The sequence below is a fragment of the Dermacentor silvarum genome, chromosome 6 (genome assembly GCF_013339745.2).
Source record: "Dermacentor silvarum isolate Dsil-2018 chromosome 6, BIME_Dsil_1.4, whole genome shotgun sequence".
Taxonomy (NCBI): Eukaryota; Metazoa; Arthropoda; class Arachnida; order Ixodida; family Ixodidae; genus Dermacentor; species Dermacentor silvarum.
In genome coordinates, this window is record NC_051159.1 from 143,125,791 (window position 1) to 143,149,438 (window position 23,648).

At 44.1% G+C, this 23,648-nt stretch overlaps 1 long non-coding RNA gene across 1 annotated transcript in view; it reads right to left on the reverse strand.

Annotated features, from left to right (window-relative positions):
- Window positions 1-23,648, reverse strand: part of LOC119456120 (uncharacterized) — an 84,280-nt gene that overhangs the window by 13,624 nt on the left and 47,008 nt on the right. The window contains exon 2 of the long non-coding RNA XR_007467572.1: window positions 14,536-14,689. This is a non-coding gene — a long non-coding RNA (uncharacterized LOC119456120). The remainder of the gene's footprint in view (window positions 1-14,535; window positions 14,690-23,648) is intronic.

The window sequence follows — 23,648 nt, forward strand, 5'->3', positions numbered from 1 at the left end:
ATACCATTGTATATTAGATGCTGCCAACGAATTATTGAACGCTACGCACTGTCAACTAAAATATGTATTTCTTCATAACATAATACATTCGTATCTCCTAAAAATAGTGGCAGAAATGACTGATATCAATTCTTCCGCGCTTTTTATTTTTTGTCTATTTAATAAGTAAAGAAAATATCACACGAACTTTACAGCTACATCAGTTCGAAACCAGCAAAGCAGTGCATGCAGCTGATATGAAAAAGGTAAAGGCCATGAAATGAATAAGTTGAGGACAAATATTTTGATAAATCTTTGTCATTGAAGAACTTTGTTTACATTTTTGCACATATGCAACGGTCAGGAAAAAACCTCAATGACGCTGTCCCTCGTTACAATAGATTGCGCAGGAGCAGCTGTTACCGGTCGTGTATTGTAATTACATCGATATTATACTCGCAACAGTGAGTACAAATAAAAAGTAGGAGTTATGCAAAATATACATTAGAAACGCGAAGATAGAATGGAATCTACAAATGCGAAGATACAACTCGTTAAAGGTAAAAGAGTCTCTGGAAACAAAGTTCACTGCTTGTATACACAAAACCTCTCAACAAGATATTTAAATATACGTGTAAGTCTGCAATAAATCTACGTATTTAAGCAAACATCACTGTATATAATGCGTCAAACAAGACAAATAAACATGTTGCGCAGTCACAGATAGTAAACTTTGCGCACAGAAAGACAGATGATCTAGGCAAGAACAAAGCTATGATCGCAGAAATCGTGATATGTACTCGGGCCATGCGGCGGTCGCGACAGCGCCGTATGGGTAGAATATTAGAGGAATAATGCAGAAATCAGTGCAAAAATGCGTAATTTAACTGCCTGCACAGCGGCAACAATTATTCTTCGCCCAAAATTAAAGGAGGGTATTGCTTGGTTTCAAAAAAGAAATAAAGGCAGGTAGCTAAAATGGAAAGAAAAGGACAAACGAAAGCCACAGATGATGCGGCAAGTTGAACTACCCAATATCCGAGATTGTTTTTGGCAAGCGCCGCGTGGGCCGGGCTTTCAATGTCTCTTAACGTTATGCCTAACACTTTTCGTTCCATCGCTCTTTGCGCGGTCCTTAACTTGTTCTTGAGCTTCTTTGTTCACCTCCAAGTTTCTGACCCACAGCACCGGTAGAATGCAGTGACTGTATACTTTTCTTTTTAACGACAATGGTAAGCTCCCAGTAAGGATTTGGTAATGATTGCCGTAAGCACTACAACCCATTTTTGAATGCGAAGCATTTCTTGGCGAACATTTGCCAGTTCGAGAGTATCTATCTATCTATCTATCTATCTATCTACTTGCATATCTATCTATCTATCTTATCTATAGGGCCACTATCTATCTATCTATCTATCTATCTATCTATCTATCTATCTATCTATCTATCTATCTATCTATCTATCTATCTATCTATCTATCTATCTATCTATCTATCTATCTATCTATCTATCTATCTATCTATCTATCTATCTATCTATCTATCTATCTATCTATCTATCTATCTATCTATCTATCTATCTATCTATCTATCTATCTATCTATCTATCTATCTATCTAGCCGCCTACGTCTTGGTGCTCTCATGGTCGTTTCGTTAAGTTGGTATGTACCAAAATTGGCATAGTAGGACAAGGGTGTATGACGAACATAAATGATACGTCATGACATGTGTGCCATGTAGATCATGAAACAGCGGAATACGTCTTGGTGCTCTTATGATCGTTTCGTTATCTTTGTAGGTACCAAAATTGGCATAGTATGACAAGAGTGTATGACGAACGTAAATGATAGGTCATGACATGCGTGTCATGTAGGACACGAAACAGCCGCATATGTCTTGGTGCTCTGATGGTCGTTTCGTTAACTTTGTAGGTACCAAAATTGGCATAGTATAACAAGAGTGTATGACGAACATAAATGATAGGTCATGACATGCTGTCATTGGTATGAAACAGCCGCCTACTCTTGGTGCTCTCATGGTCTTTCGTTAACTTGTAGTCCCCACACTCTCGCATACAACCATCCACTGGGTAGGCCTCGCTATTATGTTGTGTTACTTCCTGATCAGGTTCCCTGTCGTATTGCTAGTAATGTAATAAAGAATAATATTAATATCTCATGGTATATCTATACTTAATATAAAATTTATATAACAATACCTTATTCATGAAACAGGGTAGGTCCGTCGGCTTTAGTTGTGAAGTTTACGAAACATTTACTGTGATAATTACCAGAAGGCAGCAGACAGCAAGAAGCGAACAGATGAAACAATGTACTCATGTATAGACTCCAGAGGCTGACTGGAGATCCTGAATTCTATTGCCTTGTCAGACTATTGAACATTACTAAAGCGAAGCTTTATATGTGTAGGCGAAATCGTATATGGCTAGCCGAAATCGCCTGTGTACAAAAAACTATCATCATCAGCATTGGCTCGAGCGTCGTCGTCTTCTTCCGCAGCTGGCTGCGTTGCCGCTCATCATTCCAGCGCGGAATTTCACTTCTGTTCTGTCGTCGTAATGGAGAGGCCGCGGTGTGAGCCATTGCTTAAGGGGGTATGAGCCATTCATTGTCTTACGCAAAGGAAATATTTAATTTTGAAGCAATTTATATTTCGAAGAATCGCAAGCGGCAATGGTGGGCGCATGCTGCTAACCACGCCGCCGAGCAAACTCGAGACATCGAACGCAAGCGACAATGGCGAACTGTGCACATACCGTCAGTGACGTCATTCTCTCCGTCGCAGCCGAAAATGTGTGTAACTTCGTGATTGAGAAATATATTAATGAACCCTCGGGATTAACCCAGTGATAAACACCGGGGCCGCACGTTTCAGCTTCGCTAGTTAACCATCTTCACGGAGTCGAAGGGCCGACAAAATTTTTTTGTCTTCTGCATAATAATCTTCAACCCCACTCTTACACTTTCTCGGTTGTTTAAGGTCCTCAATCATTTGTTGTAACTACGTCCCCAGGGTTGCTTTACAGGACAATGCCATCTGCAAACCAAAGGTTGCTGAGATATTCGCCGTTGATCCTCACTCCTAAGCCTTCTTAGTCTAACAGCTTGAATACTTCCTCTAAGCATGCAGTGAATAGCATTGGAGCGATTGTGTTTCTTTATTTGACCCCTTTCTTCATAGGTAAATTTCTGCTTTTCTTGTGAAGAACCAAGGTAGCCGTGGAATCTTTGTAGATATTTCCCAGGATATTCACGTATGCCTCCTGTACACCTTGATTACGTAATGCCTTTATGACTGCTGGTGTCTCTACTGAATCAAATGCTTTTTTTCATAATCTATGAAAGCCATACAGCGAGGTTGATTGTACCCCACAGATTTCTCGATTACCTGATGGATGACATGGATATAATTCATTGTAGAATATTTCTTCCTGAACACAGCCTGTTCTCTTGGTTGATTGAAGTCATGTCTTACCATAATTCTGTCGTAAATTATCTTGGTGAATATTTTATACAATACTTAAAGCAAGCTAATGGGCCTATAATAGTTCAATTCTTTAACGTCTTGCTTCTTATTTATTATTATAATGTTCGAATTCTTCCAGCCCTCTGGTACGCTTGAAGGCGCGAGAAATTGCGTATGCACACTTTTGAAAGTAATCTCGAACTGCGAAGTTTAATAGCCGTTCGCATGATTACGCACGCAAGACAGTGACAACCGGCGCAAAGCTCCTGCCTTATCTCGGTATAACAGAAGCTACCATCGTTACAGGCTGCGCGGTACCGTGTTTTGATAGCGGTTCCGACTTCTGCGCTTCGCGATTACGCCAGCCGAGAGTGAAAAGGGGGCAGTTATCATTTTTGCCTATGCCTGCTCCCCGTTGTCAGACTAAACGCCGTACGCAAAAGGACCCGTCACATAAGGGAGGAGCTTTGCGCCGGTCGTCACTGTCTTGCATGCGTAATCATGCGAACGGCTATTAAACTTCAAGGTTCAATATCTCAAAGCACGGATACGCTAGAAGAATTCTGCCAAGTGAAACTTTGTAGAAACACGACTGCCTCTAACTTTTCAATACAAATGTGCCTGCTTACTCAGCCAGTCAAAAGCTAATTATTCTATTTTTGTTTTGCACTGCTAACAGTGATAATTATCATCTCACTTTGCTGTCCCCCTCGCCACAGAACCCTACTGTAGAGGTGGTCCTCAAGTACGTCTCAGCGCCTAATTAAAAAAAAAAAAAAGCCTGTCAACTTAACTTTGATCACCCTGTATAATTCTTTTGATGTGTTTACTGCATCATCGAAATTGCTGATGATATTACCCTGCTTATCTTTCAGTGCATACATCTTGCCTTGTCCTATGCCAAGTTTTCTTCTCACTGACTTCGTGCTGCGTCCACATTTTACTGCTTCCTCAATCTTTTCCACGTTATAATATCGAATATCCCTTACTTTCTTCTTGTTGATCAGTTTTGACAGTTCAGCGAATTCTATCTGATCTCTTGAGTTGGGCACTTTCATGCTTTGTCGTTTCTTTATTAGGTCATTTGTTACTTGGGAGAGCTTGCCTACTGGTTGCCTTGGTGCCTTACCTCCCTACTTCGATTGCTACTTCTGAGATCAGCCTAGCTACGGTTTCATTTATTACCTCTATGCTATCTTCATCTTTCTGTTCTAAAGCTGCATGTTTGTTTGCGAGCACCAGCCTGAATTCGTCCGCTTTTACCCTTACTGCGACACTAAATTTCTATAGCTATACGGCTGGCTTGGTGGCATCTCCTTTGTGTATACAATGCGGCGAACCAGAAACTATTGATCATTTTCTCCTTGCTTGCCGACGATTCTCCTCAGTAAGAAAAAAGGTGGTCGAGGTCCGTATAAAGAAGCTTGGCCTCAGCATGAACGTCCCCGTCTTGCTTTCGTTTGGAGCTTCCACGTTGGGGTACAGCCCCAGAACTGTTTGCAGTGCCATGCAAAACTTTATCCTTGATTGGAATCCGCTGCCTTTCTAAAACAGTCAGTTATAATAATTAATTTTAACAACGAGCAGTACTCACCTTTTTTTATAAACTTTTTTTTATCCATTTTCTACAAACCGCCCAATTCTTGACCGATCCCCCACGGTGGGTATGCGCCATTTGTACAGAGGATCATCATCATCATCACTACTTCGTCAAGATTGGCCTGTTTACTATTTTTCTTCTCAGAATGAGAGAAATCCTAGACCTCACTAACCTATGGTCACTGCAGTTTACCCTACCTAACACTTCTACATCCTGCACTATGCTGTGATCGGCAGAGAGTATGAGTATGAAATCTATTTCATTTCTTGTTTCTTCATTAGGGCTTTTCTAGGTCCACTTCCTGCTACTGTGCTTTCTGAAGAAGGTATTCCTTATTCGGACCCCATTCATTTCCGCGAATTCTACCAGCACCTCTCCTCTAGTGTTCCTAGAACCGATGTCGTAGTTGCCAATTGCTTGTTCCCCAGGCTGCTTTTTCCCCCACTTTTGCATTGTAGTCGTCCATGAGTGCGCTATACTGAGTTTGCACCCCTTTCTCATTGCTAATTCAAAATCTTCATAAAACTGTCCTATTACTTCATCATCGTAAACGGAGGTTGCAGCGTAGGTTTGTATTACCTTTATTCTATACCTCCTATTCAGCTTTATTACGACGACTGCTACCCTCTTATTAATGCTGTAGAATTTATCAATGTTTCCGGCTATTTTATTGTGGATTAGAACTCCTACCCCGTGTTCTGTCTTATCTAGAAGACCTCCCTCACCAGAACAGGAATTGGCCTCCCTGGTGCAGTATTCGCCCACTACCTCCCTCACGACCCCAGCAATTAACCCACGGCCTTCAGTCGCCCGGCTGCGGAGCACCTGACCAAGGCGGCGGTCAGACCTGCGACGCGGCAGAGGGTGCTAAGAATCTCTGGATTCGGACAGGCCGCCATTGGAAACTCAACTTGGCAACGTTCAACACGCGAACCCCCTCTAGCGAGGCTAGCTTAGCAGGACTCTTTGAGGAATTATCAGGCATTGCCTGGAATGTTATTAATGCGAACGCATTATATGGCTCATGAGGCGGAAAATCCGGCGTAGTCGGCGTTGTTGTGATCACACGATGGTCCAAGAAGTCAAGGGAACCCAAGTGAGCCAATCGATGCAGTTGATCACGTTAATTAAGGCATAGTGAATAACAGGCGAAATTAATTAAGGCGAAGTTAATTAAAGCAGGTTTAATTAAGATATAGTTCATTACGGCACTTGAACACACGACCATTGGTGGGTGTGGAACCCAGGACCTTTAGCGTCAGTTAAGACGAAGTTAATTAAGACAGAGTTAAATAAGATAGAGTCAATTAAGGGCACTCGAACCCACAACCTTCGGAGGGAGTCGAACCATCGACCTTTTGCGGTCGCAGTGCTTTCGCATTCATCCACGTAGGGATAACTAAGTGCCCCTTGAATTTTGGCCTTAGTGAGATTAGAACTGGTGAGGCTTATGCAGTGCTGACTAACGGCCACCACGTCCTCTGCTACATAATAGGTCTTCCGGATAAGAGCCACTATTTTATACAACTGCACCAAGCACTGCTAACGCCGATTGGATTAAATCAGCATCCAGCACACCGCTGAAGAAGGTTTTGCGCTTAGTAGAGGAGCTGGAGGTAATGAAAGGTAACCGCGCATAAGTAGCCACATCGCGCCGGACGAAGCATTCAGCGTGGGCACGCGAAAGAAGTGGAGTCGAGGCGAGCGGTTCGTGATGGTGCTACAGAGAACGCGAAGGGAAGCAAGAGATATATCTGTAATCGTGCTTCAATTCGCACGCACAATAAAAATCGTTTACTGGCACCACATAGCTGACGCACACAAGTTCTGATTGTACTGGCGCAATAGTGCGAAGGATCCGCGTATCTCTTTCTGCACGTTTTAGTTATGTTTCGTAGGTGCAGCAGTGTGCAGGGGGAACGACGAAGAAAGTGAACGCAAGTCTAGCGCAGAAATCACACAATAAATGTGCATTAGAAACACCGTTAATAAGAAACGCTCTCGTATCAGAAGACAGTGAACGAAACGGAAGTCGCATAATTGTATTTGGTTGGCTGCATGTGAGGCGGAAAGCATTTATCCTCGGCTGGCATATGAATGGATAACAGAAGTGTTTCAATTTGCAGACTATACTCTAAGGAGAGGAGGTGAGGAGGATGAAATATATTTTTCTGTCAAGGGCAGATGTTACATTCGCAAGGCATGCAATCCCAAATGGCTGTTGTATATACATAGCAGCAACAAACAAAGCAGCGTTTAGTACATTCTTAGTTTCAGGTCAACTGGCTTTTGAAAAATTCCAGGGTACTTCATCTGGTGTGCGAGAGGCTTGCTGGAACACTTAGTATTCTTGCGTAGACACTGACTCCTTTATGAGCAGAAGCTTGCGTTGTAAGTGCGCTATACGCTGTTTATTACTGACTTGAAAGGATTCGTGCGTTCTTGTCTGTCCCATCATTACTCCGTTTATACAATCCCTCTGGTTATTAATAGCGCCAAAACATGCTTCCCCGATTGTATAAGAAGGGCTCAGCGGCGCGTAACATCACATATAACACCTTCACAGCACCATGAAGCAGGAATTATGAAAGCAGAGATCAAAAGCAAGCCGCTGTTTCCCTGAAACAAGCGATCCATTTAGCGAAACGCCCGTTGAGTGCTACTCGTGCCTAGTGTGCGAGCTGTGAACACCTTAATTACTTAATTCGTCGACGTCGCATGCGCGAGGTTGTGCTCTATAGAGCAGACGAGTAAATTAAGGAGTGAGTAAAGGTGAGCGTTCACACTCCAACACGCACACGCACGCACGTATGCTTGCTCGCATACTTGCACACACACTCATACACACCGCGGACGTTGGGACTATCCCGCGCAATGCTGTCTCCTGGGGCGGTTTGCACGCACATTTAATGACGAAAACAATAACGAATTTAAGAACGCGTTCTAGTGCGGAATAGGAGTCGTCTCTCTCTCTCTCTCTATATATATATATATATATATATATATATATATATATGGGAACGCGTTCTTGAATTCGTCATTATTTTCGTTAATAAATGTTCGTGCAAGCCACCCCTCAGCACTCTGGGATGAATGAGAGCGACGTTTCATGGCGATCTTTCGCATGGAAATATTCCAACTTGTGGACTCATATAAATATTTGAAACAGTTATCTGATGATCCTGGCAGCACAATAATAATAATAACGATAAAAATACCGTGTGGAATACGAAATCTTGTAGACAAAGGGGCCGAATCCGCTTCCGTACCGAAGAACTGTATGTCAAAATTCAGGACACATAATATCAATTTATCTTTTATATGTCACCGCAGAGGTTAGACTAGCCCGGGAATTTATCTCTCGGGGCAATCCTCACAGCATATGGGGCCACCCACTTCCATATTTTGGCTGCGTCCCACTCGTTCGCTCTACAATAATCGCAGTACAATACTGGTTCGCTGTACAGTAAGCAGATTCCAGACGCACAAATCGCAGGGAGGCGCACTTGCTGCACCACACTACGAATTTATTAAGGTCATTGCAATTGAGAAACACCAACTTAGGTCGTCTAAATACCAGTTGCGAGACATTCGTGATACTGCAAGAATAAACGGTAGGTGTGGTCGAATAGCGAACATTTTCTGAATCGAGTCGAATATGAACATACGAGAAAAAAAAGACCTTCGAACTTCCATTGGAGTATCGAGTATTTCCAATTTCTAAACAGTGTGAAATATTGAAATTGCGTGGAGTCCGTTTGGAAAGAAAAAGCTTGTTTACATTATCTGATGCATCAAAATGTGGTTAACATGCAGCTGGATGTTAGGTCAAATGCGGAGCTCGTACATGAATAACATGTGAAATGCGTTTGTATCTGGTGCACTGCGTGAATGAAAATAATGAAAGAAAGGAGCACCATGTGACCACATGCACGTAGTTGAGTGTTTTGTTCGTTGAAGGAGCTATGAGAACTACTATAACATTTTTAAAGGAAGGCAAACATGCTGAGAATGACGAAATAATAAATTGTGCTGCATAAATCGAGACAATAAGAATTCGTAGGCTGCATCAAGTGAGGAATACTGATTTAATGACTGAAAACTGTTGCGCAGAAGCAATAGCTACGCCCAGGAACTGGTGTGTCTGGGCAAGGACTGCGGTTCTCCTGTGCCAGAATTATTTGTAGAAGCCTGAACTTGCGTCGCTCTTTGCCCCTGTAAAGTTATTGCAACAGAAACGAGTATGGGACAGCTTCGAATCGTGAATTCTTGAATCGGATACGTATCGAACAGCAAATACTATTAGATTCGTATTCTAAATTGCGGATATCCTCACAATTAATCCAAATAAACGATGAACGTGATGCGTGTATCTCCCTTTCTCTCGGCGTGTAAACACAGCGAATGCTTTCGCGAGAACTCATAGGTTTCTCAGATAAGTATTTCTCTTCCTTGCACTGAACTTCGCGTAAAAACAGACATTTCCGTAGGTTCCATGACGTAAGCTTGACAGCAGGCTCTGAAGGGCTGGCTATAATAATAAAAGAACAAATGAAAGCGCCAAAAGACAAAAGGTGGTTGACAGGGGGGAAAACGGTGGTACTCCCAAGTAAAGAAGTAATCATACGAACCTCCCTATACCACGTCTTTAGGGCACAGTGTCGACCATCGTCGGCACTTTTATCTTGCGCGGCTTGATAACCACGCTATTACCATGACTGAAATACGTATCATGAGATGTCTGGTTTCACCTGTATCCACAGAGAGCACACTCGGGCCGGGTTCAAAGCGGAGCGATCGCACAGTGTTAAGTAAACATGACAACGCTGGGTGATCCCACTCTAAAAGCTCGCCTGAAACGAGTTCAGTTTGGTCGCAACTATAGCAACAGGCAGTTGAAACGCTGTCTCTTCAATGTCTCTGTTTCTTGGAGCTTCGAAGTTGAGGGTTAAATTAAGCAGACTACGTCAGATTTCGGTTCAAACACTCGACATTTATCGTGTACAAAAGGTTGGTTGACTGACGTCGTTTACCGCCCCGAAGCAACTGAAGGGTTTTGAGAGAGGCCTAAGTGGAGAACTCGGGGGGGTAAATTTTGGCCACCTGTGATTGTTTATCTCGCACCTGAATCTAAGCACACGAGCGCCTTGGCATTCTGTCCCACTCGACATGCGGCCACCGCGGGCACCTTGGCCGGGAGTCGATCACGTGATCTCGCGACCTCGTGCACAGCAAAGAACGTCGTATAGCCACCGAGCCAGTGCGGCCGGCTGAATAGGCAAAATGTTGTCGGTACGCGCGCTCGCGCGGCGGCGACATCGCACGCACGAATTCACCCCACCAGCAGCAGGCCAGCGGCGAGAGCTATAGCCACGGCCTACCGGCGCTTCATTATCACCAAGAGCGGTGTGTAATGAGAGTGCCCCTCTTGACCTCCTCTTTTGGCAGTGGAGACGCCTGAGTCGTTCTGCCAGAGACGCCTCGGCTGATTGTATGCGCTACCTTTGTGACCTACACGTTTGTCTGGCTGCTCCTTTGTGCATTCGACGCGCTGTCGGAACCGGTCCCATGCGCATTGTGTGTGTAGGACGGTCAACGCAATGTTTACGTCATGGAAGTCGGCTACAGTGTATTACTCAACAATGCAGGAGAATCCACTAGAACAGTCAACAAGAGAGATACGCCTAAGACAAAGCATGGGTAGAGGCAAGGAGGTAAGCCAGAAGAGGCTTGCCGGAGGTCCACTGCGCCGAGTGGGTGACGTTGGTTTATGCGGCTTGAGAGTCGATCGTCGCCTCTCGCAGGCCCGCGCTCGTACTTGCTGGTCAACCATGCGTCCATGACCGCGAACGGACAATAACAAACTACTTGCGTTTTTCGTTGAGCACGTGAAGTTATGTTAGCGGAACGGGTCAGCACGACTCAAGCTGCACTTCTTTGTTCTGAGCCTTGTTCTGTCTTCCTGTCAAGACGGAAGTGTTCTTGGCTTAACAAACAGAACGTGTGACTAAGCGACAGTGGGGAGCACAGGTGGCATGAATTGATTTATGCACCGCAATAAGCTCCATGGTTCCAACTTCATCACCTTAACTTTAACACTAAATTCTACAAATGCATGAACTTTTAAGTCGCTAGATCCAACTAATCATAAAATTGCCACCCATTCAGAAATATTGCAACGACTTCAGGAAAGACATGGGGAAATATGAAAACCTAATTACTCTTCCAACTCGCTGTTCCACAAATAAACAGGGCACGCTTATCAAACATGTGTTTTTCCGAGCATGAAAGAAGCCCGCGAATCCACGCAAAGTGCCTCGAGCGGCCAGTCGTGCGGCAATTCTGCGTGTATTCGTGGACCTCTTTCACACTCGGAAAAACACATTTATGTAGCACGTATTGAGCAACATAAAGCTGTATGGGGAGTTTTTAATGTTGCTCTACAACTTTCTCATTGACACTTTGATAATTAGGACAGTACTTCTCGAGTTAAATAAATAATTACAAATAATTAATTAAATCTCAGTAACGAAAAAAAAATACTGGCGGCTACTTCACTGTACTGGAAACAATACGCACTAGGTTGGCTTCACATAATGCCGTTTCTCTTTTTTTAAATCGTGCTGCGTGATAGCTGGGACAATCTGTATATATACTGAGTGACGTCACCACGCTTTAATACATGAAAGGGAGACCCGTGTAGCAACTCATTCAGTTCATTCTAAGACTGCCATCGGTAGACCATGGAAATTAAAGACACCAGGAGAACAGCGTGAATACAATGCTCGACCATGTGTGGTGTTTGATACAGCTTCGCTGGACATTCACGTTCGCAGGGTCGGTTGGCGGCCAATTTTAAAAATTTATTTTTCAAAGGCGTTTGATTCACTTGTTCATGATATACTTTTTGCTAAATTAGACTCCATTGGTATAAGTGGCCCACTTCTGGCGTGAATTCTTTACTGTTTACGAGATAGCTAGTATGGGTCATCATCATGATCAGCCTATTATGTCCACTGCAGGACGAAGGCCTCTCCCTGCGATCTCCAACTACCTCTGTCTCGCGCTAACTGATTCCAACTTGCGCCTGCGAATTTCCTAACTTCATCACCCCACCTAGTTTTCTGCCGTCCTCGACTGCGCTTCCCTTCTCTGTGCACCCATTCTGTAACTCTAATTGCCCACTGGTTATCTACCCTACGCATTACATGGTCTGCCCAGCTCTATTTCTTTCTCTTAATGTCAACTAGAATATCCGCTATGCCCGTTTGCTCTCTGATCCACACCGCTCTCTTCCTGTCTCGTAACGTATGGGTATATGGTATCAATTTCTGGCACCTATTCTCACCCTAAAACAACTAACAATGGTCTATCTCAAGGATATATATTGGGACCTCATTGATCTTTAATATGTGTTAGTGACCTCCTCCTGTGCCTAAAGTCATCCGAGTCTGTCCTATATGTAGACGATACCACCATTCTTTCCTCTGGTCTATGTTGTTTAAGCTCAGACACAATACAGCCAATATTGTGACTGCCTGTCGACTTAACCGACTACACATTCATGCTACTAAACATAGCTTTGTAATGTTCTAGTCTAAGCAAAAGCCTATTTCAAGGACGCCATGGTTAAGCTTTGATTCCAGCACACTTTATCCAACTGACAGCGTTAATCCTTGGCATGCCATTTGATAAACACCTAAAATTCGATACGCATGTTTTTACCATAACTAAATAGACAGCTTGTGGTATTAGAAGTAATGCTAAAGCTTCGCAATATCTATTAATGTGAAAGCACTCTTATCCCTTTACTACGCTTTTATTCACACGTACAGTACATTAAATATTGCGTATCGTCATGGGCGAACACGTATTCCACGCATTTATCTCCGCTGCAACATAGTCAAAATCAGGCAGTTCGCATTATCACACGTAGCAGCAACACATCAGACGCATCTTCATTGCTCAGTCCATTCACTTTAATTACTAGCAGCCAGTTTCCTCCCTCCACGTCCACCCGATGAGTTTCCAACAACAGCTACTTATTCCAAAAACCTAGAACTAATTATCACAAATTCACTACCAATTTCTCAGTCATATTACTATAGAATTCCTTACGATCTCATCCTAAGATGCCATCTGACTTTTACAGAAACTTCGAGTGCTTGCAAACGATGCCACACAATCGTTGTGGAACACGCCTAGTTTCCAGCGCACACGTCTGCATCGACTGGACTCCTGTATTCGACTTCGTGCTCCACCTGAACTGTCCAGACCAGAGGCAACGGTACATTACCGTCTGTGGCTTGGCATCGCTTTTACAAAATCCTTTGCTTTCCCCATCAAAAGGGAAGATAGTGCTGCGTGTGACCACTGCGGTGACGAGGAAACTATTGAACACGTTCTTTGTCATTGTCCTCGATACAGCGCACACAGGCAGTCACTATGGCGACCGCGCTGCCCCGTCTTGACGACCGGCCGCCTTCGGAGCAGACAGTCCTAGAACGCCGGCCTATACTGTCGTCACCCCACAAGTCGGTCAAGGCACTCTTGATACTTTGGCGTTCGAGTGGCCTATTAGAGAGACTATATTTCTCACGGACGTTCCCCACCTCCTCTATATTTTTTTCATGCCTTTGCTTTATCTCTTCGCTATTTTTTCCCTCTTTCATTTTCCCTTACCTTCCCCAGTGCAGGGTAGCAAAGCAGAATCTCTTCCGGTTAAACTAAAATAAAGTTGTTTCTCTCTCTCTTCCGGTTAAACTCCCTGCCTTTCTCACCCCGTTTATTTCTCTCTACAGATTCAAATCTTTCCTCCGTAAATTTTGCACTCGATGTAATATTCCACCTATTACTGTTTTTGACAATTGTTTTGTGTCATTAAAATGTAATCTTACCCGCCGCGGTGGCTCAGTCAGCTAAAGTGTTGCGCCGCTGAGCACGCGAGATCGCGGGATCAAATCCCGGCCGCGGCGGCCGCATTTCGGCATTTTGATGGAGGCGAAATGCAAAAGCAACCGTGTGCTTGCGTTGTAGTGCACGTTAACGAACCCCAGGTGGTCAAAATTAATCCGGAGCCCTCCACTACGGCGTGCCTCATAATTAGAACTGGTTTTGGTACGTAAAACCCCCAAAAGAAGAAGAAAATGTAATCTTTTGTGTGTGTGTGTGTGTGTCAACTAGTGACATCAACAATAGGCTTTTTTTTAATAGTCATGTAAGGTGCTGCATGTATTTAGGTTTTTTAGCGACTACTAACGGGAGGTCCCCTCTACTGTCCGCTCATTCTAGACCCTCCCTCTTTATGTATGTATAATCCACATATGTAACCTTATTTTGTGAAATAAACTGATACTGAACATCCACCCGCTCACTTCTCCGTTTGTTTGTTTTATTTTTACTTCTTTTTCATATGGCGGTCTTAAGCGGCCACCTTGACCGCATTCTCTCAAATAACTGGAGACTTACCGGTGTTCCACGAAGCGCTTGAGAGCTGTGCGGTTATCTTTTTGTCCTAGAGGAAGAACTGGATCTCCGACGCCGTTGAATGCATGGGATGCCGGGATAGGGTGGCTTCGGATTGGCATCGTTCTCGGGAAGCCCGGACACCTTGAAGGAGCGCCTGGATAGCACCATTCCGTTTGTCACATAATAGAACAGCACGTCAAAAGTGATCTTAAAGTTAACATCATTAACTTGAATATCACACAACAACATGTTTGATTCAATAATGAGTACTTGTGCTTAGATTACAATTATATAAAACGCAAAAAGTTGCGGGGAATAGCCAAAGTGGGAGGACAGACTACAAGGTCCGCACTCGATTAGCGACAGTTTGTCATCTGTTCTTGCTTTTCGTCGCTTGATTATGCACTGCAGGTTAGTAAACTTGATTGAAATATGTAGAGTGAATGAAAACCTTTTATGAATATTTTATTTCAGGAGCACATTATCATGCACACATATCCACGTTTGGCTGAACACCAGCCAACACAAGCCAACACAACCCGCGCATACCAATATACCATCATTCACATGACGGCACAGCTACGGTTGGGAAACTTCCATAGACGAGGACGTCAGATTTCCTTCTAGGTAATATTGTGAGAAACAATATGGGTCCAACACTTCCAGTTTTGCGTGCAATCAGTTCCCTCAAGAGAAGAAACCTCATGTGATGTAGTCCAGCTAGAGAGAGAAAGATGGGGCGATGGAGAGCTGAAAAGGAGCGTGCAACCTGGTTTGTTTGCTTACAGGTGGCGGAGGTGGTACTGCGTACGTTGGCGTGAAAAGACTGTCCCAACATTATTTCGTTCCTGCAAATGTAAAACGGAACAGGAAGAGCAGCGCGAATAAAATGAGTGGCTGGTACTAAAACTAATGTGTGGAAACGGCAAGAGAGCTTTGTTTTAAATAAGGCGCAGCGAAAACTTGTCCTGCCATCAAAAGTCACGAGCAGCCGACCAACAACCACGCAACTTTATTTATTTATTATTATTTTTTGCGTCTGGTCTTGCGACCGACCTTGTGTCCTTGGCTCGGCAACAGTGAAACGAACTCAGTGTGCCACGGGTACGCCACAAATGAGCTCGGTGCAACATTCTCGAGTTGCAACCGAGGCTTCAGCGTTCCAGACGTATAGCCGTAAATCAAAAGCTTGACTTCGTGCTCGAGCTCTTGAGCAGCGCCGCACATGTGGCGTGCTTGTATGTTTTTGTTAATCCTTTGTAAGTCAGCAGCCCAACTCACCACGCACGCAGACGATGGCTTGTCACTATAGGAGCATTTCTACTCGCCGCCGTACGTGTGCGCTGTATGTTCATGAAATCGAGTGGCTTCAGTGGCTTTATACGCTTCGCTGGGCTGTACCACGTGTACGTGCGGTGTTATTACTCGCTCTCTCTCTCTCTCTCCCATTTCTCTCTTTCCGGACCGTTACTTCTTTCTCCAGTGCAGGGTCGCAAACCAAACGTGTGTCTAGTTGACCTCACGGCTTTGCCATCTCTGTTTCTCTCTGTAGAGTTGACGATGTCACTGAATTTATGCGCGTGCTTCCAAAGCTTGGAATTTAATTAGCTCCCAGCACTTCACGAGTCTGAACAATGCTTTATTTGTAATGTCTAGCTACTGCTGTCCACTTCTCATAATCATTTCCTAAAAAGGATTCTTCGGCACTACGCAGGTATACATGTAATCCATGGGCTCAAGAAAGATATCACGGAGACATACGGGGTGTTTTATGAAGGCGAAAGCCCTATATGTCTCGTTTTGAGGTGACCTCGAGAAAGTGGTTCCAAAAATCGGGAAAGTATGTACAAAAAATCGATAACTCTTTAATGTAATTACAAATACCGTAACATTATATATTAGTCCATAGGCAATTATACGAGGAATATAAATATCGATAAGTGATCATTATAGTCATTACATTAATTATGATAATAGCATGACAAATTGAAAAAATGGGTAAAAAATCCGAAAAGTGGCCAAGAACCGAGAATTAATTATAGTAATGGGTGTAAGTATGGTTATGATGGTAATGATAAGGATAAAAAATGGGTATACAGAGAGGTGAATTAAGAGTGAATTGAAGGTGAACTAAAGGGGTTTAGTTGGGTGATAGGAGAATTAAAGGAGTTTAGTTGAGTGATAGGAGTCAAACGAAAGGTAATGATGAGATAGAGTGTGCTAAGATAATGAAGAGTAAATGAGAGTGAATTATGAGTGAATGAAGGTGAATCAAGTGGTGATAGGATGAATGAAGAGTTATGAAAATTGGAAATTTTGAGTAATAGAACAAACCAAGTGTGATAGAAGTAAAACCGTGATGATAGAGTGAATGAAGGTGAACCAATCAGTGTTAAGGTGAATCAAGTGTGAATTAAGAGTGAATCAAGGGATTACGGAGTGGGGTAGTGACTTGCAAAAATATATGAGATTTGAGGGTCCAAGTGAGAGGGACTCGGGAAAAAAATAGTGCTGAGTCACGCTTCGTGTTTGGTGAATCATATGAAGAGTGACTTGCAAAAAAAAAAAAACATGATGACTTGCAAAAATGAGTGTAAATTGTGGTTTCAGAGTGATGATGACTGATCAAAAAAGTGCTGAGTCATGGTCCGAGTTTGGTTCATAAATGATGGCTTGCCAAAATGACTGCATAATGTGTGCCCAAAGTGACGATGACTCAGCAAAAATAAGTGATGAGTCATGGTCCGAGTTTGGTGAAATAAAGATGACTTGCAAAATTGAGTTTGCAAAATGTGGGTTTGGAGGGAAGATGACTCAGCAACAAAGTAGTCGTCGTGTCATTGAGTTAGCAGCGCTCGGGCTTTCGCCTTCAAGTCGTCTTAGTTGTTACATAAGGGACCCCAACTAATTTTTTATCGATAACAGTATCTTTAAAAATCAGCCATGACATGTAGCACAATTCTACTTCTTGAGCATGATTACTCTCAGACGCAGACGTTAGTTGCACAAAAAATCAAAGTGAATATTTGACTAATTAACGAGTTCTGGTTATTAACTTTTAACGCCACATGTTGCAATTGACGAGTCGTAGCCGGTAACATTTAAAGACATCCACCTCGAAAGAATTCTGAGGATGACACTAGTTTCAAATTAAGCGTTCCCAAAGTTTTCTACGAAATGCATCGGTGTGCCAGTAACTTTTGAGCTCCAATACATAAAAAGGCGTTTTGTTAAACAAGTACGTGGAACAACAGTGCATTTTTACGACAAGTTTGACTGCGCTTATCTCAAAACTGTGGGTAGTTTCGAAGTTCGTTCCAAATGGATGTGCCTGTTGTGGTATCACTGGCTTCAATTCGTGTATTGCCATACGTGCGCTAAAGTAATTAGTTGTAAATATAATTAGTGAAATGTTGTTGAGTAGTCAATTATGCGTATTGATCTTGAGCAAAAGTAATGTACACCTCTTCGAGTATTTCAACTCAATATGTAGATTTGTGCTAAATGTCACACGATTTCTTAAATATTCTGTTTACGTCAAAACTAAACGCCCGGCATATTAATTGCTGTGGATAGACCAGAATTTCGCTGCGCTTGTATGGAGCAGCCATCTTGTTCTGGAGACTGCGGGCACATGGCGAACCAGCGAGAAAAATACCACGCAGCATGTTCTTGGCGCATGAGCAGCCCGGCGGGCCACACATGCGCCAAGAACATGTTGCATGATACCCTTGTTGCATGACTTGTTGCAGTCCAAATGCAGGTTTGAAGAAGAATATGCAAAAACGAAACTAAGGTAATGTTTTGTGGCCTTGCAAGGGAAGAAGAGTTCGTGATTGGTAGCCAGTGTCTCGTAGCTGTACAACAGTAGATTCATCTAGGCTAAGCAGACACGAGGAAAGTTGGGGGGAGTGTGCGCGCACCTGTATCAGGACTATGAAATCTTGAGACGGGTTCGGGTACGCATGTGTTCGGGTACGCATGGCAGAGACAGGAAGGAGAGAGAGAGAGACTCTATAAGGAAAAGCGGGAATACTAGTATGCTACTGCAGGTGATCGCGATGATAAATGAAATGAATACACTCTGGACACATGACACATAACTCAAGCGCGACACACACATGACACAACATGCAGAATTAAAGTATCTCGTTGACACCAGTGCCCCGCAGATAAGTTAGGAGCGCCTTCGTAGCTCGGTGTGCACATGTGGCACTGGCCCACGGTCCAAGTACACGAGGTTTTAGCCCTTAGGTGCAGTTAGTGCAGTCATTAGAAAAAAAAAAATTGGATGGCAGGCAATCCCAAGTCGTGAGAGGCCATCTTACGATACCCTTGGAAATGAAAGTAATTTTTTATCAGAACATTCTACCAGCGCTAACCCATTGGGCTGCAACTTAGAAGATAACGAAAAAAGGTTTAGAAGAAGTAAGAACTGAGCACCGAGCGTTGCAACGAAAAATAATAGGCGCAAGGAAGACGGTTGTATGGGTTAGAGATTTAAACTGCATGGTTTAGCCAACCCTCGAGTTGAGATTAAAAGAGAGAAAGAAAAAAAAATGGAATCTTGCAGGCCATGTAATGCATTCCGCATACAACCGGTGGTCTTGTAAGAGTAACATAATGGCGCCAAGGTGAAGGAAACGCTGTCGATTATGGCAGAGGAAAAGGTATTTTGACGAGATAAGGAAATTTGCGGACAAATGATGGGCTTGGTTGACGCAAAACAGATGTTATTGAAGATGCCTGGGAATGCCCACGCCTTGCAGTGGACATAAGACAGGCTGATGCGGACGAAAAACAGAAAATATGCACTGCGGTAATATCAAACGGGTCATAATGGCGTGGCGGTAGGTTCGTAATTATCAGGGTGTATTTGTTAAATGCGAATGCTCACCGTCGTTCGCGTTACAGAATCGTCTGGAAGTAATCAACTAAGAGGAGATTTCTTTCTGCAGCAAGACCATAAATACCAAGCTTGCCCTCTTTCTTCTTCTTTTTTTGTCTTTTTTAATCTTGAGGATCGCCGGTGAGGCTCTCGAGGTATTATTGCTTGAACGGTAACGTTGGTCCTCACCACGTCATGCAACGTTTAGCACTGAATCGATATCCGAGGCTAGATCAATTGGGCATTTAACAGCGACTGTTTACATGTGTACCTTAGTCTTTGTTCTGATATACTTTGGAAGACGAGGTTATTTTGCACACCTTGCTCGAATATGCGAGAGGTATGGATGCAGCTGTGTGAGATTGACCACTCGAAACAGCATGCGTGTCTTTTCGCGTTGCTGCCACTCAGACCGCCAAGACTGACAACTACCGAATGTGCGCCATAATATTCATCCATAATATGAAGTCAGATGCCTGCAGACGTGTGTGGAAGTAGTTTAGTAATATTCATGCCATCAGCGTTCAAGAAAAAAAGCATAACTGCGAGTCGGCCTAGTTGGAACATGTTCATTTTTGAAAAACTTTTCGCGCACGAACAAGCAAGGACAAAGAAAATGAGCAACACAAGGACGAGCGCTTGTCCTAGTGTTGCGTCTTTTCTTCGTCCTTGTTTGTTTGCGCGCAAGAAGCTTTCGTGAAAAAAAGACACTGATTAGACTAAACCACGTGCGTCATCACAGGCAACGAAAAGAGCACGTGAAATACGTTCCGAATACCGCGAGATGAGAGGGAAATGCAAGGTGCAGTATTAACATGACAATCATATCTTGGTCTCTGAGTTTGGATAAAGAAAAGGGGCTTTTACGTTATAAAACACGAAGAGACGGTTTCATTGTCCGCATACATAAAGATGCTGCTTATAGCAACTAACCATGGTTTATGATTTTTTTTTTCGCGTTCGTAACACATCAGTCGGTAATACTAGCCGACTTGTACATAATGCCCTTGAGCTGCCTTCAGGTCACACGATATATATATATATATATATATATATATATATATATATATATATATATATATATATATATATAAGCAAAACAAGGACAGGGCGGTTAACGAGAACATATTTCCGGTTGGCTACCCTGTTTGGGGGAAGGGGAAAAGTGATATGAAAGAGGAGGGGAAATTATGAAAAAGAAGGCAAGAATGAACAGTACAGAACTGTCTGTGTGGGCGCTATCAGACAGTTTGTAAAGGCACCTTCGACAAGTCTCATGTAATAAGAGACTTACGCAGTCTACCCTCTACAGACATTGCAGACAAAACCATTCGTACTCCGTATAGATTCTCATGAGGAACGAAGTAAACTATGCTCGAGGTTCTAAACTTTGCCCAACAGACTGGCATGATCCGACGTGTTTAGAGGGCGAGCCTTGATAAAGAGCTCCCTTTACAGACATATATCTTGAAACCCTTTCCCCTACATCCGCTTTCTGGCCAAAGTTCCTTCTCCGTGAGCGCTTCATTAATTCATTCATCTTTATCTGTACTTAATGTCTGACCAACACACAGAAAACTAGTTGCGACTGTAATGCTGTTCAGTAATAAAATCTCTGCCGATAGCTTGTAGCCTACAGAGACTTTATTGAGACTGCTTGTCGGGAACAGATAAACACGTCCAGGTCGGCAGAGTAAGTTTTGCATGCCTGCACTTTGGGATACCTTAACGTCGTATCTTAACGGCAATATCTTAACTAAACTAAGTTTAAGCGCGAGACTCCTGCAGTCTGACAAGCGCGTCGTGGAAACGTAAAGCCCGTGGGCGGCACGCGTGACAAGCGATTAGCGGCAGCCGACACCACACCGAGACACATCGACCCGTCAGGTTAAGGGATCCCGGTTGGCGGCGCGGCGCACGGGGCAGCAGTGACTGTTACCGGCGTGCGCTCGCTTCGTGAACGGCGCGCCGTTGCCTTCATACGTGAAACCCGCCAAATGGTTAACGAGAATGGTGCCCGAGGCCGCCGGCTTTCCCTGAATCGAGTAGCCGATGCGCGTTCGTTGCACTCGCGGCGTGGCGCGCCGGCGGTGCGAGGCCGTGAAGCGCACATGAGCGAGCGCGCGCCCCTTCGCTGGCCAGACGGCGAGGAGACGGCGTCCCCGCCTCGTTTCACGCAGAGCTAGCGAGCATTACACGCGTGTGATGCAAGTGAGCAGGCACATGGTTTGCGCGTGAAATTTTCTCCCGATTTTTTTTTTTTTCAATTTTTCTTTTTATTTGCTAATTCTTTTCAAACCTGGCGCACACACATTTCTCTCTTTCTTTCTCTCTCATTTCGCCGTTCGTTGCAGACACCCGTCTGGCTGAGGTCTTTGTCGCTTTCCTCTCTCCCTTCCCTCCCTCCCTCCCTCCCTCGTCTTTTCTTTTTTTTAAAGTCGTTTCTTGTTTTGTTGTCTATTTGTTTTTCCCCCCGCCGCTCCGCTCATTCAAGGACGACGAGTGTCGGCGCGCCGAGACGAGGGAGGCGGCGACGGCGGTGTAGTGGCGGCGCGTGTACGCGAGGCAGAGACGCACACAATGCGGCGCGCACGGCGAAGCCTTGCACGTGGCCTGCGACCAGACGCGCTCACGGGACGGCAGGGGTGGACGCGCGCTCAGCGCCGGACAAGGTCGCGAGCTCGGCAGACGCGGTGCCCGTGTTCGCAGTCAATCACCTCCGGAGATATCGCTTTCACGTTGGCTGGCCTAAGCCACGAAGGAAGCGGATGTGACGAAAGGCATTGCCACATCCCATAAGCGTTACTTTCGCGTACCGTATAACAGACAGCATTCCCGTTGCTACAGTTCCTAGAATATACTTACATTCTAGGCACTGTACCGTTGCTCCAGTGAGGCGGGACGCTAAATATTACTGTTTCGAAAATGTAAAATTTTCTCCGATGGTGATCGATAGAAAATTTGAAGGACGCTTAAGCTTCAGCTTTAAGAGTGGAACGCGATAGCATTCAAAGATCCCTGACTGCTTCTCACGCTTCCCGACAACTGCAACTTATGTAACCCTAATGTTTACCGGGAAACGCTGGCGGTGAACGCTATGCACGAAGGCGCGCTTTCTGGTAGAAACGCGACCTCTTGCGTGGGCCGACCTTGTGTTATTGTTTCGCACTTTAATTATTTCAGTCTGAGAAGATTTAACATAAAAGGCATGCGCTGTCGGTGTTTTTTTTTTTTTTTCCCATGATATGTGTTTGTGGGCGGTCATTCTCAAAATCCCCGAGGAATAACTTTGTAAGGAATGTAAAACAAAGCTTGAGCAATTTTCGTGGTAAAAGACGTATTCAGTGTCCACGAAGGGCCTGCGTGGTTGCGGTTCGGAATGATTTTTGCCCAAACGATGGTCGGCGCCGACACCGGATTTTTTTTTTTTTTTTTTTTTTTTTTTTGCTACACGGGCGTCTTGGCTGCTCCAAAGCCACCCTCCACTGTGATATTAAACTTCTAGCTCTGGTTAGATTTTTTTTTTTTTTGCCAGGCACATTTTCCCTCTCTCATTTGTGTTGCACACAGCCGCGCAGGCCTACAATGCTGAGATCGACGACTTGGGGCTAATTGGCGCTGTGAATGATAAGAAGGAAGAACAGGAAGAAAATGATACTAAGTGCGATCCCCGTAATGTGGCCAGAACGTGTCCTTGTGCTCATGCTTTTCTACAGCATATCCCCAAGAATCCACTTGAGACGGAGAGCATGAGCACACGTGGTGTCTCATAAGGCAAGTGAACATTCTTATGAACACACAGTTTCGAATCAGAGAATCACTAATGAAAACTAGAGATAGGTTTGACTGCTGACACGCTTACTATGCGGCTCCAGATCAGCATAAAACCATACGTTGCTCATTGTAAGGGCCTATGACGTCATATCGTCCACTGGGTGGACTTTTATGTAACATAGTCGCGCTTAGGAGCCCAGTATTTTGACATGTCATGTTACTGTTTCATGGCTACGCGACCGGCAGCGCGCCGCCACAAAGCGATATTTTGGAGCAGCTCAGTTGTAACACGCTTCTAGGCCTCATCGTACAGTGGTAGAAATGCAGTCGTAACAGCTGACAACTCTTTCAGGTTTAACAGACGCGCACCTTCAGACGAGATGAAAGAAAGCACACACAGGACAAGCGCTAACTCACACACTAGCCCAGTAACTCATTCTTTTATGAATTC